The sequence below is a fragment of the Eulemur rufifrons genome, chromosome 14 (genome assembly GCF_041146395.1).
Source record: "Eulemur rufifrons isolate Redbay chromosome 14, OSU_ERuf_1, whole genome shotgun sequence".
Classification (NCBI taxonomy): Eukaryota; Metazoa; Chordata; class Mammalia; order Primates; family Lemuridae; genus Eulemur; species Eulemur rufifrons.
In genome coordinates, this window is record NC_090996.1 from 20,610,314 (window position 1) to 20,623,453 (window position 13,140).

The window sequence follows — 13,140 nt, forward strand, 5'->3', positions numbered from 1 at the left end:
GAAACCTCTCTTCCTTGGAAATGGCCAATGTTGCAAAGGATCAGCATTTAACCAGCTTTTTGTTTCTATGTATTTTAGCATATACGTGGGCACACACTGAGTTGACTAAGGACAGCCCACAAAATTGCCTTTATTATTTTTTTCTTGTAGCATAACAGGACTGATACCCAGAGGTTGAGTGTTTGGAATTGAGGCTGCTTGGGTTGTTTCTGCAGTCCCTGAGGTATGTCCACAACCAGCTGTCACGTTTGAATGCTATTTAGCTGAACAGAAATATAATAGGAGGTAACCACAGACACACATACTCCCCTGCTGCCATCTCTGGCTGGCTGAGAGCTTCTATTCTAATGACCGACTAGTAGCAATGTATTGAAGAGTTCTCAAATGCAGCTCACAACTTCGTGGTGACTTTGCTACTTTTATTTTGGTGTTAAGGTTATTTGAAGACTTTGTCCTTGTTGTTAGATATACTTGCATATGCATGCGTAGGCCTGAACATATAGTTATGGTGTAATTGTGTTTGAATGTTTACCTGTGATACGTTCAATTTAGTTATGAATTCTGAATGCCTGTGAATTTGTTGTAGAAGTAAAGCCGGTATGTAAATATATGTTTGTATGTGCATACAGTGTTATGTGTTTACTGCAAATGCATAGGTGTGCATGTGTGGGTGTGCATGCGTGTGTGTATGTAGAGTATAGGTTTGAATACATATGTGTATCTGTAACATGGAAGTGAAGTTGATCTTTCCTGGGAGTGATTATTAAATTAGTGAAAATTTGCTTCCTCATTCTCAGAAATTTAAATAATATGAAACAATAATAATCAGAATAGTCAATTCAGGATCTGTTTGATTCTTCTTTTACTCCAATAGGGGTGACAAAGGTCTTCTGTCAAAGAAGGACTGTGTTGATGGAAGGTCAGTGGGCTTTGGGCTGAGGCAGAGTATGTCCCAATCACTCCATTCACCTACCCACAGTAAAACAATAGCAACCCTCCTGGGCTCTGTAATATAAGCCCAGACAGACAGAGTATAGAGCCCAGGAGGCCCAGCAGAAGGGATCAGGTATCCAGGTAGTATCGTGAGGACAGGGGTCAGGAACTCAGGGTGATAAAGGTAACAATCATGAATCAGGAGGTGGACAATCTTTCTGAAGAAGAGAAGAGGATCCACATTATAAGAATGGAGTTTTATATTGAGCCTTTGGCTTGATGACGCAGGATTATTCTTTGTAATTTCTGTCCAGAGCCGAACTGATCACAGTGTGGGAAGTCCTGAACCTGCACGTGGAGCAAGTCAGAACACCTGACTGGAGTAGGAGTGTGGAGGTAGGGAGGCCGTCAGTTAGCTCCTGATAATGCCTCCTCACTTACTAGGGGGTGAGCTCATCCTTGCCTTTCATTCACTTGAACGTGTAGGTGTGTGTACATGGGTGCGTAGAATCGGCTTCTAAGGCTAGACATATTAATAATTGCTCATTTTCACCACTAGAGGGCTCTTTCAACAGATCCGTCAAGGACCCGAGAGATTGGAAGCACTCTCCTTACAGCGATGGAGCCAGGCTCTTCCTCTGCGTTTGCTGATAACCCTCTCTGATCCTACTTATCTGGCAGCAGACTTGGAAGCATTCAGACATCTTGCAACTGATGTCTGATTCTCTTGCTAAGACTTTTTCTTCCATTGGGCTGTCAGCTTAGTGGAGTAGCTGGCACAGTGTATCTATTTGTGCTTTTTCCTGTTTATCCTTTTGTACATCAGCATTACCTTCACCTCTGGATGGGGTCAGTGCTTCCTGTAAGTGGCTGTGTCATTTCAGGAGTACTGACAGCTGTTTCAATTCAACAAATGCTTCTTGAGTGCCTACTATGTGCAAGGCATTCTGCTCAGCACTTTGGAGAATACAAAGATATGGTTCCCATCTCCTAAAGAGCAGATTATGTAGTAGGGGGTATTTTACTAGTGAGTACATTTTGGCTGAAATCTGTGAACTCACTGGAGCTAGCTTAAGAAAAGAGGGGATTTAGTATCAAGGCATAATGCTGTTTCAAGGAACCATATGGCAAAGATACAATCAGGCCTAGGCCGGGAGCTAGAGTAGAAGCCATCAGGAGCCTCACTAGTCACTCCATTTTCCATCTCTGGTCTTTTCATATTTTTAGTCGAAAAAATTATTTGGCTTTCTCTGTTCCTTGATCCTCGAGATGGAAGCTGGATTTTGAATTTTTATGTCATCTCTATTAAAGAAACCCACCCCAGACTAAACTGGACAGTCTTGGTCCCGATTCAAAATTTCCAGGAAAGGCAATCTCGTGAGCCTAGCTTGTGTCGTGTGTCACTTCCTGGCCCAATCAGCTATAAACGAGGAGACAGGGCCAGGTAGTACACACATTGCTATCACGACCAGCCCCTGTGAGTTGAGAAAGGGAGGACAGTTCTTAGAGAAGGGAGAAGTTTCATGATACCTCCGAAGACTCTAACATGATAAGTCCATGTCATCCACTTTGGGCACCACTCTGGTGATGCCTATGGGATCAGGAGTAAAATGTGATCATGAATGAAAAGACAACAGAGCTCCTTGCCAGAGGAAGAACTAGGTTGGATGCCAGTGGTGCCATACCAGCCTTGGCTTTTGTCTGTGCCCTTCTTCCAAGGGGAGAAAATGGGGCATGAGTTAAAAGAGAAAAATTCTTCCAAGGTAAAAGCACCCACGTGGGTATAAGTGAAGGAGATGTGGAAAACCAGGCACATGTGGATTGAATAGTGTCGTCCCTGTCATCTTGAAATTCTCTCTTGATGCTTCCACGTGGTCTAGTTATTAGTGTTTCACTTTTAGATGCAACCTATAGAAAAAGCACTGGAAAATAAATATGCTGAAAACATTTGCACTTCATTATTTAAACTTCAGTCTTACTAGGCTTCTTTCAGGATCTGAAATCCCCTATGTTCTCTTTTGTACCCACTACTTGTAAGTTATGTTTCTACTGTGTAGAACAGGGATGGAAGCTGGATGGTAGGGAGGGGAGGAATAGCAGGATGCAACATCCTCTTACAAAGGCAGCTGATGAAAGGAGATCCTGAGTATCTAGTGTGCTATTGAAAATTACAAAAGTATCAATAGGGGGACAAAACATATCCTACAACTATATTTGGAGAAGAGAAGATGAGAGGTGGGGGTGAAGTGCACTAAACCAAGACAAAAGGAGCCGTGAGAATGACCTGGGTGGAGCAGGACAGCTGCTTTTCACTACAGCCCCTTCTATCCTGTCTGATTTTTAAAATCCTGGGCATGTATGTTTTGATAATTGTTTACAGTTAATTAACAAATAAATGAAAACAGTAAGCCTCGTGCCACCTGTCCATCTCTTCCAGCCACTTCCTGCTTTATCAATACAGAAATGCCAGGTGTTTCCTGTGATTCATCCACTGATTCCCTGTGCCTAGAACGCTCTTCCCTAAGATATACTTTTTATAAAAAATTTTGACATAATTTTGAATTCACACACAAATTGCTGCCACCAGATACTCTCCTTACTTTGTTCATATCTCAGCTCAAATGCCACCTTCTTAGAGAATCCTTCTTTAACTGCTGTATCTAAAATAACACCCCGGCCGGGCGCGGTGGCTCACGCCTGTAATCCTAGCACTCTGGGAGGCTGAGGTGGGAGGATTGCTCGAGGTAAGGACGAGACCAGCCTGAGCAAGAATGAGACCCTGTCTCTACTAAAAACAGAAAGAAATTATCTGGCCAACTAAAAATATATATAGAAAAAATTAGCTGGGCATGGTGGCTCATGCCCATAGTCCCAGCTACTCGGGAGGCTGAGGCAGGAGGATCACTTGAACCCAGGAGTTTGAGGTTGCTGTGAGCTAGGTTGATGCCACGGCACTCACTCTAGCCCAGGCAACAAAGCGAGACTCTGTCTCAAAAAAAAAAAAAAATCAATAAAATAACACCCCATACTTCTCTCTAACCTCTCTGCTTTGTTTTTCTTCATAGCATTTATCAAAATCTGATATTATACTGTGTATATGTGTGCATATGTTTTTGTGTTTCTTGTCATCTTCCCACCTAGAGCCGAATAATTCCATGAGGACAGGTGCTCTGTCTTGTTCACATCTAAATTGCCAGACCTAAGAATAGTGCCCAGAATAGAGCAGGCACTTAATTAGCATTTGTTTAATCAATTAATTGCAAAAATAATTACTAAGTTTCGCACCTGTGACAGGCACTGGCACATCAGTAACAAGCAAGAAAAGACATCCTTCTTGATCACCTGAAACTCTCAGTCTAATGGAGAGGACAGAGATAACGGGACAAATCAGAGCAACTATAGCAGATGTTGTTGGTATCCCACACCCCAGATTCTCTTTACTAGGTTGGTGCATTTACACGCCTCCAACTCTGACCTCCCCGACCCACAGCTGCCCCTTCTTGGGGGAATTGCTCTCAGCTGATGGGAGTGGCAGTGCCCAAGGAAACATAAGCCCCTCTCCCGGACAGGCAGCCTGTGGTCAGTGAGTGGCAGACACAGGAGTGCAAAAGGCTGCCCTCTTGCCAGAGGCAGGGACAGCTCTGAGATGCAGTTTATGCTTCCAAGTTCTCTGTGGATAAGGCTAAGACTAGACTTTACTTGAGCCCACATCCTTATTTGACTTTTCCCCCCTCCCCCAGTGGTTGTCAAACCATAACCTGCGGCCGGGCGCGGTGGCTCACGCCTGTAATCCTAGCACTCTGGGAGGCCGAAGCGGGTGGATCGCTCTAGGTCAGGAGTTCGAGACCAGCCTGAGAAAGAGCGAGACCCGGGCTCTACTAAAAAAAGAGAAAATAATTAGCCGGACAACTAAAAAATATATAGAAAAAATTAGTCGGGCATGGTGGTGCATGCCTGTAGTCCCAGCTACTCTGGAGGCTGAGGCAGGAGGATTGCTTGAGCCCAGGAGTTTGAGGTTGCTGTGAGCTAGGCTGACGCCACAGCACTCTAGCCCAGGCAACAGAGTGAGACTCTGTCTCAAAAAAAAGAAAAAAGAAAGAAAGAAAGAAAGAAATTGTAGCAGAGACCCAGAAGACGGCAAGAAAATAGCAGATACCTTGGGCTCCACGCTTCCCTGGAACATTTGTTCTTCTTCTCATTCCCCAGGTTGAGGTATGGGTGTGGGGCATAACATGGGCCTTTCTCCAAGACCTGATCGTGGAAATCAGACCCAGGAAACCACCCCCCAAATGGTGTCCTGGACATACTTAACCAGGAGAAACAAACTTTGTTCATCTCTACTCCAGAACAGGTTTTGGGAGAAAAGCTTGAATCTAGGAAGTACCAATCACTGTATGTGGTACATGGCAGACACTATCGGTAGAGAGAATGGGGTTTGGAGCTAGAGAAACTTGGGTTCAAGTCCTAATTGCATCACTTATTGTGTGACCTTGAAAAATTTAATCTTTCCGTGTCATTCCTCATAGATAAAATAAGGATAGTAATATCTTTGATCAGTAGGACCTCCTTATCACATAATGAGGATTACATATGACAATACACATAAGGGCTTAACACAGTGCCTGGCACGTATTAAGTGCTCAATAAATGTCAGCTGTAGCTATAAATAAAACTATGATGCCAAAGAAGCTGGCTCGTAATGAGATTTGCTTTAATCCGACACCTTCAGAATAACAAACAGCTGACTATTACGTTGTTAATCAGTTTCCTTGAGACTTATGCACTAGGAACACAAAATGACCCAAGAGGCAGTTAGAGATTCAAAAGGTGTCTTTATTGAGAGATGAGATAAACACAATAGACAACTAAGAGGCTTAAAACACTTTGGAAACCGTCCTAAAATCAGTTAAATAGGATGTAGTTTGGGGCTCTTCCTGTCAGCTTGGAATGTTGGGCAAAGCCTCAAAGTTGAAAACAATAAGCATGAAATATTCCCCCACCCGGAGCCAAAGAGCTGCCAAACGACTCCCCAGGGCTTAGGAAGAGATGACCAAACAGGTCTTGTCCTCGTCATTTTGATGACACTCATCTAGACTACACAGACTGAAGACTGGAGTTCAATGAGATGGGAATGTCTCGGGAAGGAAGGTGGTTTTTTTTTTTTTTTTTTTTTTGAGACACAGTCTCACTCTGTTGCCCGGGCTAGAGTGCCGTGGCGTCAGCCTAGCTCACAGCAACCTCGAACTCCTGGGCTCAAGCAATCCTCCTGCCTCAGTCTCCCGAGTAGCTGGGACTACAGGCATGTGCCACCATGCCCGGCTAATTTTTTCTATATATTTTTAGCTGTCCAAATCATTTCTTTCTATTTTTAGTAGAGATAGGGTGTCGCTCTTGCTCAGGCTGGTCTCGAACTCCTGACCTCGAGCGATCCACCCGCCTCGGCCTCCCAGAGTGCTAGGATTACAGGCGTGAGCCACCGTGCCCGGCCAGGAAGGTGCTTTAGAGTTTCTTATCCCATCCCCGAAGAGGAGGAGAGGGTGGCTTTTCTCCACCAAACCAAGTGAGAAGAAGCCGAGTCAGCTTGTTGGAGGGATTGGGGACCTGCAAAGGGGGAGACTGACATCTCACTCCCTGGTCGGTGCTTGCTGAGCTGTGAAGACTCTAGGTTGGCACCTAGAACAAAGCAGTGGGTCGAGTAGAGCACCATGTGGGAGGAGTGGGGAGAAACTGGTGGAGTGTTGTCTGGCGTTTGGGACACACGTGAACACCTGAACCTAGAGACTGGTGGCTGGGTCCCACCTGGAGAACGGTGCTAACATTACAGGGCTAGGAGAGAGGGCGCCAGGAGGTAGCCTCTACTCCCGGGCTTTGGTGTGGCAAAGATGCACTTAATATAATACCACGTGGATACTGAAAACAGTAACTGAGCTCTCCTCGTGGGACTATGCCTATGAGAGAACAGCATTTGGATGCCAGCCATGCAGACAGCAGCAGCGGACAACACAGAAGCACTGATGGCACCATTTAAGTAAGACTCTCACCTTTCAGCCTCTACCACCCCCAGGCACCGCCCCCCCCCCCAGCCTCAGAAGAGCCAGGAACAGGAGAAGAAGGGGAAGGAGAGGATACCCCAGTCTCCTCCCCCTCACACTGTTGAAGGCCCTCCACACGGTTAGACTGGGAACGGACAAAGGGAAAGGCTATGAATTGAACGGGACGTTATAGTTTTGCTTTCAACTGAATTGGACTTGAAAAATCTTTTCATTATGAAAAACTTTCAAACATGTATAAAAGTGGACAGAAAAGTAAAATGAATGAATGGCCTTGGACCCATCAATGGCTGCAACCACTGTTGACTCATGGTCAATCTTATTTCATCTCTGTGCCCTATTAACTGGCTCTCCCCTCTGTATTATTCTGAAGCAAGACCCAGACATCGGATTGTTTCCACACTGGGCTTTTGAATGCCTGCAATTGAGTCCTAATTACAAAAGTAAGTTTCTCGAAATTTAAAATGGCCAGAAGACCCTGGGTTCTGCCCATTATTCATTTTTACAATCTCTAGAACACGAAGTTCCATAATGGTGGAGAATTTTTCTATTTTCTTCATTGCTCTAGTCCCATACTTGTAATAGCACATGACACATAGTAGGTGCTCAATAAATATTTGTTGAGTAAGTGAATGAATGAATTGTTTGTTCAAAATAGTGCAGCCGTTACCATAACCTGTGAGGTGCTCCAATTGAGGCAAAAGATAAAATCTTCGTATTATGTTACTCAGTTGGGTTGACCCTAAGTCAACTTAGGGTCAGTGCTGGCCCTAAGTTATTCAGCAAAATGTCCCACCTGGAAGGACTGATTAGAAACTCTTCTGAGAAACACTTTCAAAAGTGATTCCAGATAATGTTATAGAGGTTGCCTTTCCCTAAACACTTCTGCATTTTTAGCATCTCCAGGAGAATTTGCAAACTGGTAGCTCACAGGTTCTTTCCAGTCGGCTGATGTTTTGCTTTGCCCACCTGGTTTTACAATTTGCACTGAATTGAGTTGAATGTGGGCCCACATTCCTGCCAGCAGTTGGCTGGAGGAGAGTAGCATCCGTCCCCTTTGATGAAGCATGCCTGCCTCAGTTTACCGAAGTCCCCAGGCCTCCCTATGATCTTCTGCCTGTGACACTCCTAAGTCATCTGCCTGGCTCCCATGGGACCACTGGTTGTCTCATGAATAAGATGTGGAAGTATAGATTCCAGCAACACCCATCAGTTTATCCAAATAACATTATGATCTCATCCATGAAACCACCTGCACCCACTACTATTCTTTGAATAATTTTTGAATGGTTTTGCACCTTACTCAGATTTTTAAATTCTTCTTTTGGAATCAATTTTTTGGCCACATATATTTTCTTATAAAATAATCTATTTCATCAAAACTTTTTAACGTACCAGCATGAAGTTATGTATAATATTCTCTTATATTTTTAATTTCTTCTCCTTAACTTTAATTTTGACTTTTCTCTTATGGTGCCTTTTTTTCTTGTTCCTCTCCTCGATTAGATTAAGTAAACATTTATTTCTTTTTTATTGATCCCCAACACCCACCAAAGATGCATTTTTGAATGTTGTCTCCTCCCACCTATGCCATATTGAGTATAAATATGTTAAAGTTTCAAATATATGGGTGGCAGCCTTCTATAATTTCCAGCACAGATACAGTTACATAGATTTTAGATGCCTATGTGAGATGCAATCAAGATGCCAAAACTTTGTCTAGATTGTTTATTAGTTTTCATTAACTTTTAAATTACTTTATACTCTTTAATCAATCTGGAATTTACACTGGTATATATACAGTGTGAGATGAGGATTTAATTTTGCTTTATTTATTCTCCCCAAATATTAATCAATTGTCCCAGCATCATTTATTAAATATTATGTCTTTCTCCATAGACTTGTATGGCCACTGTTATTATCTAATAAAGTCAGATACATGAAAGATTGTCTTGGATCTATCTAGTCTATTCCACTGACTATGTTGAAATTATTGTAACATAGTCCCATAGATCCATAAATCATATGGATTTATGTTACAATATTTATCATATTGATCTGTTACAGTATTTATGTACTATGCTATTTTAATCTTTGAGATGTTATAGTCTGTTTTAATAACCTATATTCAGAGTGTTCCCTAATTATTCTTCATTTTCAAATTGTTCTTGGCTCTTTTGCCCATTCATTCTTCTAGTTGAGTTTTAGAATCACTTCATCAAATTCTTCCCCTTCCCATCAAAGGAAATCAAATATAACAAAAATAAAATTAATTGTATGGGGATTTTTTATTAGCACTGCACCAAACTCATACATTTATTTAGGAAGAATTGACACTAAGTAATCATTCTTTAATTCCATTTATCTGATCTTGTTTCAATATGTTCTGCACACTTTTAGTTACATTTATTTCTAGGTAAGGACAGTTTTTAATCCCTATTTTAGAAGTGAAAAAATCGACTGTTGCCCAAGTTCACATAGCTAGTAAGTGGTGGAAAGTGGATTTGAACCTACCTCCATCTGAGGGTAGGGCCTGTAGTCTTAATCCCTATGCTACTTTATTTAAGATTATATTATACCGCAAAGGGATTTTAGTAACTGTTTTTCAGGAAAGCAACAATTCCATCAAGATTTTCCAGTCAGCTAGCATAGGGTTTTTCATATTGTACTTTCGCTTCCTTTTCTAACTTCTTGAATGGGAAGCTCATTTTATTTAGTTTCTTTTTCTTCTTTTAATTCATGGAAACTATAATGGCTGCCATCTTTTTTTTTTTTTTTTTTTTTTTGTCCTGTTCCCCACTCTCTCTTCTGAACTCAGAGCCTTGTCATTCTGGGTCTTCTGAGTCCTGGCTTGTCAACCTACCACTGCTGGAGTAGAAGGAGGGTCACTTCTGGATACACATTGCCCTGGTCAGGCAGAGGAGCTCAAATTCTGAACCCCAGGGGGTGTGTGCTCAGTTGCACTCAGGGGTTATATAGCTCAGCTGTGTATTCCTCTAGGGACACCGAGTGGAGTCCCTCAGTCCACTCTTCTCACCCTTGGTTTGGTCCATGGATCAGCCAGAAATGACACTACCCTATTAATCAACAACAACAACAACAAACTTCCAGATTTTCTATTTTTCTTAGCATAGACCCACACTTTGTGCCTTGGCCAAGGCCCTGTTTGTTCTTGTTCAGTTCTATGCTGGCCGTTTTGCTCCTCGAAGATACCAAGCCTTTCCCCGAACCCTGGCTTTCTTCTCGGTGTTTCTGCTGCCTGGGATGTGCTTTCTCCAGGACGGCATTGTGTGGCTCTCACATCACGAGCCCTCAAAGGCCATTTCCTCAGACAGGCTGTGGCCGACGACTAGATGGAAGGCAGCCCCTTAGTTACCATGAATCTCGTCACTACTTTCCTCGTAGCAATGATCGTAGTCAGCGATGTTGTTTTTCTAAGGACTGAATGTCTGTGTTCCCCCAGAGTTCAGATGTGGAAGCCCTTATCCCCAGTGTGATGGTAGTTGGAGGGGGGACTTTGGGCCGTCATTTGGTTTAGATGAGGTTGTGAGGGTGGGGCCCCCATGATGGGATTAGTGTCTTTTTTTTTTTTTTTGAGACAGAGTTTCACTCTGTTGCCCGGGCTAGAGTGCTGTGGCATCAGCCTAGTTCACAGCAACCTCAAACTCCTGGGCTCAAGCAATCCTCCTATCTCAGCCTCCTGAGTGGCTGGGACTACAGGCATGCACCACCATGCCCGGCTAATTTTTTCTACATATATATTTTTTAGCTGTCCAAATCATTTCTTTCTATTTTTAGTAGAGACGGGATCTCGCTCTTGCTCAGGCTGGTCTTGAACTCCTGACCTCGAGCGATCCTCCCACCTCGGCCTCCCAGAGTGCTAGGATTACAGGCATGAGCCACTGCGCCCAGCCCATAAATAAATGTTGAATCAATGCATCTGTAAAAACAAAACAAACAAACAAAAAAACCCTGCATTTGCTGCATCCTAGCTGTGTGCCTCTGGACAATTTAACTCCTTGAGTTCAGTTCCAAGCCTGAAAAAAATGGTAATACCATGGGATTATTTTGAGCAAAATAATAAAATAATGTAGGTAATGACCTTAGGTTTCTACATGGCACATACAAAGCTCTCAGGAAGTGGTAGCATGAATTATTATCCTCATCATCCTGAGCATTTAAATGTAAAAGCACTCTCAGAAAGGTAGGTGGAAAGATGCCCAGACAAAGCTTTGTGGGAGTCTATTCATTTTGGAGTCCAATCAGACAAGTCAAGCAGATAATTTTTAATTTAACTTAATTTAATTTTTGCCAAGGCCCAAGGAGTGATCATTTTTTATAGAAACCAATTCACACTAACTGTTCCTAATGGCAATCATTTATTATCATCTCTCATGGTTCTGGAAATTGACTGGCATTAGCTATGTGGTTCTTGCACGGATTCCCTCCCTGGTCACAGTGAGACCATGGATGGGGGTAGAGTCACCTCAAGGGCTTCCCCACTCATACATCTCATAGTTGATTTTGGCTGTTGGCTGGGTGCTTAGCAGGGATTATCCAAGGAAGCACCTACCCATGGCTTCTGTGTGGCCTGGGCTTCCTTACAGCAGGGTAGCTAGGTTCCCAGAATGAGCATTGCAAGACATGGAGCCAGGTGTAAGCTCTATAGCTTTTCCTAACCCAGCCTCCAAAATCACAAGGCATTACTTCTGCCACATTCTATTCTTTAGAAGTCAGCCCATATTCAAGGGGGAGGGGAAGGGGAATTAGTCTCTATCTTTTGATGGGAGGGGTGTCAAAGACTTGGACATACTAATCAAATTGAGAGAAAATTGATGTATGGATTGGATGATTCTATAATAATCAGCAATAATAAATACACCTGTCAAATGTCTCAGAGCATCCATGCCGGCTTATCCATGCATTCTCTCTCCTGGTAGGCATTATAATATGGTGATTAATTTGTAGTTCTGGATTTATACCCAGCTAGATTCAAATGCTGGCTCAGCCACCCATTAGCTTCATGACCCTAGGCAAGTTCCTTGACCTCTCTGAGAAGCTTTCTTCTTGGAGAGTGGATGTAGAGTGCCAGCATGTGGGGGAGGACTCACTATATGGTGATGATTATCGTGAGCTCCAACTTCTCCCCAAGTCTTTTATCGGTACAGGTGCTCCCACCAGACATGAGGCAAAGGAGTGGGCAAGGCTGGAGGGCACCTTGTCCTCACCTGGGTCACCTGGGGGACTTGACTTCCACTCTCCCCCTAGTGCATACAGCTCCCCAACGAGCCCCTCTAAAGGCTGGGTTCCAGGCTGCTGGGGTGGGTGGGCATGGCAACAGCCCCGTCGCAGCCGGCGTGTGGCCAGGGACTCAGATCTGCCAGTGTGGGCGCAAACACTCTCTCCCCAGAAAAGCTGCTTGAAGGCATAGACTAGGGGAAGGGAAGATTAAAAATAAAGAGTGGTCATGTTCAGTTTTGAAATTAAAGGAGAGCTGTGGACTCAAAGGCCCTTCGATTCTCTTGCTTTGGGAGGGTGTTGAGGTAGGGGGAAGAGGGAGGGGGCATCATAGAGCTTCTGTTCCCCAGAACCCTAACTCATGGGAACACCCAAAATTGGGCAACTGTGCCTCATGGCTGACAGCTGCGGTCTCGCCTGACACATAAATGTTGCAATTGCTTTGCAGGGTTTGTGAACTAGCAGCCCTGGAGCTTGTTTTGTTTGCCCCTCACAGAGCTTTTAAATCCTAAATTTCGAATGCTTTCTAGCTGAGTATCTGCTCTCCGGTTATGCCCAACACTCCCTATTTTCTGTGTTCAGCCTGCTCTCAGCATCTACATCGAATATTCTCCTGGCTCCTATGGACGTCCAGGTTGGTTTGCATCCTATTGGTTTTCCTTCCTCTTACAACGTTTCAGACTTAAAGCACACACTGTGCTAAGCACTGATCATCTATAACCTCAATTACTACTCTGGAAACCCCACAAGGGAGGGAGGGGTCTTCACTCCACGGAGAAGACAGCTAAGGATCACAGGAACTAACCGATTTACCCAAAATGACATGGTTTGTAAACATGGCGGAGCTGGTATTGGAATCAAGGTAGTATCAGTTAGGTGTTCTTCAGCTGCTCATGACATAAAATGCACTTCAAATTGA